Raw genomic sequence first — 7,419 nt, 5'->3', positions numbered from 1 at the left:
ATTCGCCAAAAATTCTTCCTCACTCAAAATTCTGTGATGTGTCATTTTAGAAAATTTTACATTTATAATATACACAAGGTTGGAACAAAAACCTAATGGAGCAAAATGTGAATGATAACAACAATCATGAGTTCTATAATGAACCCCTGATCAATTTTAAGTTCTAACAACTTTGCACGGTGATGTTAGTTGTATCACTCTCTAAAAACGGATTAATACATCTCTGGTCAATAATGTGTTAAGAAAACAATCCCATCTACAATTGCATCAAAAAGAATACCCAGGAATAAGTCTAACCAAGGAGGTAAAAGACCTATACTTGGAAAACTATAAGACACTGATGAAAGAAACTGAAGATGACAAAGACAAATGGAAAGATATAACACGGTCATGGTTTGGAAGAATTAGTATTGTTAAAATGCCCATACACCCCAAGGCAATCTACAGAGTCCATTCAATCCCTATCAAAATATCCATGGTATTTTTCACAGAACTAGAACAAATAATTCTAAAATTTGTATGGAAACACAAAAGATACTGAATAGCCAAAACAATCTTGAGAAAGAAGAACAAAGCTGGAGGTTCTCACAATCCCTGATTTCAAACTATGTTATAAAGCTACAGTCATCAAAACAGTATGATACTGGCACAGACACATAGATCAATGGAACAGAATAGAGAACCCAGAAATAAACCCACCCTTATATGTCAATTTATCTATGACAAAGGAGGCAAGAATAAACAGTGGGGGGAAGACAGCCTTGTCAATAAATGGTGTTGGGAAAACTGGACAGCCACTTGCAAAAGAATCAAACTGGACCACTTTCTCACACTATACACAAAAATAAACTCAAAATGGATTAAAGTCTTAAATGTAAGACCTAAACCATAGGTTTTATGAAACCATAAGACTCCTAGAAGAAAACACAGGCAGTAGACTCTTTGACATTGGTCTTAGCATATTTTTTTGGATCTGTCTATTCAGGCAAGGGAAACAAAAGCAAAAATAAACAAATAGCACTACATCAAACTAAAAAGCTTTTGCATGGCAAAGGAAACCATCAACAAAATGAAAAGTCTGCCTACTGAATGGGAGAAGGTATGTGCAAATAATACATCTGATAAGGAGTTAATACCCAAAATATACAAATATAATATATCCAAAATATACAACTCAACATCAGAAAAACGAATAACCCAATTAAAAAATGGGCAGAGGCGCTAAATAGACATTTTTCCAAAGAAGATATACAGATGACCAACACACATGAAAAGATGTTCAACATCACTAATCATCAGGAAAACGCAAATCAAAAGCACAATGAGATATCACCTCACACCTGTCAGAATGGCTATTATCAAAAAGAGAAGAAATAACAAGTGTTGGCAAGGATGTGGAGAAAAGGGAACCCTTGTGCACTGGTGGTAGCAATGTAAGTTGGTGCAGCCACTATGGAAAACAGTATGGACGTTGTTCAAAAAATTAAAGATTATTTACACTTAGGTTGCTTCCCTATCTTGGATTTTGTAAACAATGTTACAATGAACATAGGGGTGGATATATCTTTTCGGAGTAGTGTTTTCATTTTCTTTGGATAAATACCTAAGAGTGGAATTGCTGGATCATATGGTAGTTCTAGTTTTAATTTTTTGAGGAAACTTAAAATCCCCTGCACACCAAAACCTGAAGCAGAAACCACCCCTTCTGGAACCGAGGTCAGGTTCAGGAAGATGCTTACTCATCCTTCACAAACCAGCATGTGAAAAGCAGCTGAGAGTGACAATCTCAAAGGAGAACCATGAAGGGAATTGATTCATCAAAGATTACTCAGCCACAGCCCAGCTGATGCACTGACATGGAACCTTCTAAGTGGGCTAAAGAGGGCTGCTGCATCAGGTCAGACAGACTCGAGGTCTACACTTAATTCTGCCCCTCGTTATCCATGTATATTTGGGAAACAGCTTTGTCTTTGTTGACTTCCATTTCCCCATATATAAAAGAGCGATAATAATGTTCCACCCCTCCAGAGTTGTTCTAATAGTTCAAGTTAAGACAAATAAAATGTAAAGCACATATAAATGGGATCCAAGAACTGTCCATCCCCTATTCCTCTTTTTCTTGCCTTAAAAAGTTGACATGTCAGGAATCCAAGAAATGTATAGGTCCTGCTCTAGAGATGTTCACAGGAAGTGAGGGAGAAAAGTGACTTGTCTGCAGTAGATGCTGTGCAAAGGAATGCCAGCAGAGAGGTGCATGTAGCTTAGTACAGCCAGTGGAGCAATGGTGTAAGGGGAATAGGGCTGGAACAGTCTTGTGCACTAAGCAAGCTTTGGCTTAGTTTCATGTGAGGGAGTCAAAAAATAACAATGGCCTGTTGAACAAGATAAAATTGTTTTTCCCTCCCTGAAACACAGTAAGGAGGTAAGCAATTCTAAGCTAGTGGCTCCACAATCATCAAAGACAGAGCTCCCTCCATTTTATTGATTCTCCATCCTCATGGTCGTCATAGTCCAAGACAGCTACTTGAGCTCTGGTTATCACCTCCACGCTCCAGATAGCAAGAAGAATAAGAGTAAGGATGTACCTCTTCTCCTTCCATCCCATTAGCCAGAACTTACTCACATGGCTTCACCTAGAGTGATCTGTGGGATTTCTGAGTGGAGCGGTCCATGAGTAGTGGTCCACATGCCTGGGGCTCTGGGGAGAGGACTTAGTTGGAGATTCATCAACATAGAGGTGGCAGCTTAGGTCATGGGTGGATTCCCCAAGAAGAGTGTGCACAGTGAGAACAGAACTCCAGTGACGCCTGGAAGCAACAATGGGCAGAGGAGGTGAAATCCACCATGGAGAGAAATAAGGCGAGCACGGCATCAAGGAGAAAATTTTTCAGTCAATAGTGTTCAGTGGTAAAAGTCAGGCTACTTAGGAGTGATGTCATGGAAAATGGCAGACCAGGGGCTCCAAGAATCAGTACCTCCACTTAAGCGACATTAAGCTGATAAAATCTGACAGAATCAGCTTTTCTGGAACTCTGGAATCTAATAAAAAAAAAAAAAACTTAGAGCAACCAGGGGAGTGACTCATGAAGAAAGAGGCTGTATTTCAGTAAGAAATTGTTGCAGCATTTTTGCTTACCCACCCACCATCTCCCATTCCCCAGCCCAGCAGCAGCCAGGGGGACGACAGCCTGAATCCCTGCTGTGGCTTGCTGATGCCAAGGTGGGCAATACAGACCTTGTTCTCAAAAATGTGGCTGTACATTTTGGCCCAGTTGGCAGTTCCGTGAGGGTGCAGAGGCTGACATTTGCTTCACCCCCCTCAGACTGGAGCAGCTTCCCAGGTGGCGTCTTTTGAAAGGATTTAAAGACATACAGTACCCACAGTTGTCTGGGGCAAGGGGCTGCAGATGGGGTTAAGCAGAAGACAAACCAAAAAGCCTGGAAAGGGGAAGGCTGAGGAGGAAGATACTGGAAGAATAAGTGCTTTGAAGGGCTACTTCTTATATCAGGAAATCCAGACTACAACACACATGTCCAGGGCCAGACACATGCTCAGAAAAGACCTGAGAGGACCCTAGGCTTGCACTGTTGGCTAATCTTCCATGCAAGCAGGAAACAAAGACTAAGGCAGAGTTGCAGGTGGCCTGGTTAAGTGCAGCAGGAGAACCCAGCTCAGGGCCAATCTTCAAAGACCAGGAGAGGTTTCTTCTAATTTGGGGTGGGGTGGGGGTGAACTCCAGGTATTTAAGGAAATCTGTGTCAAGTCAGTGGCTGACCAACGAGATAATGGAACAGAGACCTCAGTGACTACACATGATTGGAATACAGTCTGCACGTGGAAGCAACCTAAATGTGCATCGACAGAGGAATGGATAAAGAAGATGTGGTACATATATACAATAGAATATTACTCAGCCATAAAAAAGAATGAAATAATGCCATTTGCAGCAACATGGATGGACCTAGAGATTATCATACTAAGTGAAGTCAGTCAGACAGAAAGACAAATATCATGATATCACTGATATGTGGAATTTTAAAAGATGATACAAATGAGCTTATTTACAAAACAGAAACAGACTCACAGACTTCGAAAACAAACTTATGGTTACCAAAGGGGAAAGGGGATAAATTAGGAGTTTGAGAAGAACAGATACACACTACTATATATAAAATAGATAATCAACAAGAACCTACTGTACAGCACAGGGAACTATACTCAATATTCTTTAATAACCTACATGGGAAAAGAATCTGAAAAAGAGTGGATATATGTATAACTGAATCAATTTGCTGTACACCTGAAACTAACACAACATTGTAAATCAACTATACCCCAATATAAAATAAAAATTAAATTAAAAAAAGGAATACAGTCTTCAAAAATAGTTTGGAAATGTCACTAAACAAATGGATGATTGTAACCCTTAACAAGCAATAACGGCAAACCTTGCCAAGGGGTACAGAATCTGATTTCCAGAGCTGCCACAATATTCAAATTGTCTAGTTGTCAACAAAAAATTACAAGGCATACAAAGAAAAAGTATGACTCATTCACAGGAAAAAGAATTTGGCAGAAACCGTCTCTGAGGAAGCCTAGAAATTGGACTTGCTAAGACAAAGACTTTAAATGAACTGTCTTAAATATGCTCAAATAGCTCAAGGAAACTGTGGACATAGAACTAAAGGAAACCAGAGAACAATCCATGTATAAACGAATAGAAGATATCAACAAAGAGACAGAAATTATAAAAAGGAACCAAACAGAAATAATTCTGGAGATGAAATGTACAGTAACTAAAATGAAAAATTAGAAAAGCTCCATAAAATTGACAAACTTTTAGCTAGACTGATAAAAAAGAGAAAAGGTATAATTAAATAATTAAAATCAGAATGACAGTGGGGACATCATTATGACCCTTGAAGAAAAACAAAGAATTATAAGGGCATACTATGAACAATTATACACCAACAAATTAGATAATCTACAGAAAATGGACAAATTCCTAGAAACACACAAGTTACCAAAGCTGACTCAAGAAGAAACAGGAAATCTGAACAAACCTATAAAAAGTAAAGGGATGGAATCAGTAGTAAGAGATCGAATCAGTGATCAAAAATCTCTTCAAAGGCAGGATCAGATGGCTTCTCTGGGGGGAATTCTACAAAACCTTTAAAGAAGAATTAACACCAATCCTTCTCAAACTCTACCAGAAAATGGAAGAGGGAATACTTCCTAAACTCATTTTATGAGTCTTTATGCTCCACATTAGGGGCTGAAATTCAACCTCTCAATAAGTACAATACTGAAAGTTCCCAAAACAATGACAAACCTGGCTGGGCAGTCCTTTCTTGGGAATTCTGCAGAGATGACTCATACATCAGTTAAGAGTTGAGTTTGTGACCCTGAAGGATCTTTACATTTTAAAGAACCTATTATTTAATCATTGTTTCTGTTACTTGTAATTCATTTCTCTAATTTATCAAAGGTTATTATTTAGATCATTATTTTGTCTGTCAAAATGCGGACCTGCCCCATTTCCATCTTGGGTTTATTATCATTTAAATAGCTCTTTTTAAAATTTGTTTTTTCCCATTTATCTATAGCCCAATGATTTTTGACAAGGGGGCCAAGACCATTCACAGGGGGAAAGAACAGTCTCTGCAACAAATGGTGCTGGGACAACTGGATAACCACATGCCAAAGAATGAACCTGGACCCGGACCATATACAATGATTAACTCAAAACGTATCAACAATCTAAATGTAAGTGCTAAAACCATAACACTCTTAGAAGAAAACGTAGAGGTAAATCTTCATGACTTTGGATTTGACAATAGATTCTTGACTATGACACCAAATGCACAAGCAATAAAAGAAAAACTTGATAAACTGGACTTCATCAAAATTAAAGCCACGTATGCACTAAAGGATATTATCAGAAAGTGAGAAGACAACCTACAAAATGGGAGAAAATATTTGCAAGTCACGTATCTGATTGGGTCTGATATCCAGAATATATAAAGAACCACTTAAAATAACAAAAAGATAACCCAATTAGAAATGGGCAAAGGACTTGAGTAGACATTTCGCTGAAGATATACAAATGGTCAACAAGCACAGGAAAGACACTCAACATCACTAGTTAACAGGGAGATCCAAACCAAAACCTTCATACCCATTAGGAAGGCAATAAATAATAATTTTAAAATTTAATGTTAAATAACAAGTGATGGAGAATGTGGAGAAATCGGAACCCTCTGTTCATTGTTGGTAGGAGTGTAAATGATTCAGGCTCGTGAAAAACAGTTTGATGGTTCCTCAAAAAGTTAAAAATAGAATTTCCATATGATCTAGCAATTCAACTCCTAGGTATGTACCCCAAAGAACTGAAAACAGGTATTCAGACAAATATTTGTACACGCATGTCTACAGCAGTGCTACTGACAATAGCCAAAAGGTGGAAACAGCACAAAGGCCCATCAGTGGATGAACAGATAAATAAATTGTGGTTTATACATGCAAGGAATATTATTCAGCCATAAAAAGGAATGAAGTGCTGATACATGCCACAATGTGGATGAACCTTGAAAACATTTATGCTAAGTGAAAGAAGCCAGCTACAAAAGGTCACATATTGTTATAATTCCATTTATATGAAATATCCAAAATAGGTAAATAGGTTGCCAGGGACTGAGGGGAGAAGGAGATGTGAAGAAACGTTTAAATGGGTAGGAGGTTTTGTTTTGGAGTGATGGAAATGTTTCAGAATTAGATAGAGGTGGCTGGGATTGCACCATACCGTGAATGTACTAAAGGCCATTGAACTGCACACTTTAAAATGGTTAATTTTATGTTGTGTGAATTTCACCTTTTAAAAATATGAAGCCACTGAGAAATATCAGATTATTGACAACTCACCCCTTGGACTCCAAATCCTGGAAACAACGTTCCAGGTCAATTCTCAGGTCACGGGTAGCAATTTCATCCCTGTTCAATTTTATCTGGTAGTTTTGAAGGTCTAGAACACAGACCAGGAAAACTCTCAAGATGTTAGCTCACCCCAGGCCACTAGAGCTCCCTTATTGTGAGTAAATACCGGGGGTGGGGTGGGGGGGTTGGAATGCGGGGACCTAAAACTACAAGACAGGAGACCGTCCACGAAGCAAATGCGCTACCGTCCTATGGTGCTGCCGCCAAGGCCTTCTTACATTACAGGCCCAGCCTCCACTCACTCTAAGGTCAGTGCTCAGTCCAACGTCAGGTCCATTCCGGGGTCCCTGCGGCGAATAGGGGTAAGCCAGGCCTCTCTCGCGCCCCTTGCCTTTCCAGGGCCGCGGCTCCGGTTGGGGCCCAGACGTGGACCGGGGAGCGTAGCGTCGCCTACGGGGCGGGGGCGGGGCGGGGCGGGGGCGGGG

This window comes from Phocoena sinus, chromosome 1, assembly GCF_008692025.1.
Source record: "Phocoena sinus isolate mPhoSin1 chromosome 1, mPhoSin1.pri, whole genome shotgun sequence".
NCBI lineage: Eukaryota > Metazoa > Chordata > Mammalia > Artiodactyla > Phocoenidae > Phocoena > Phocoena sinus.
The sequence above is the reverse complement of the archived record's forward strand: the minus strand, read 5'-3'. Positions refer to the sequence as shown.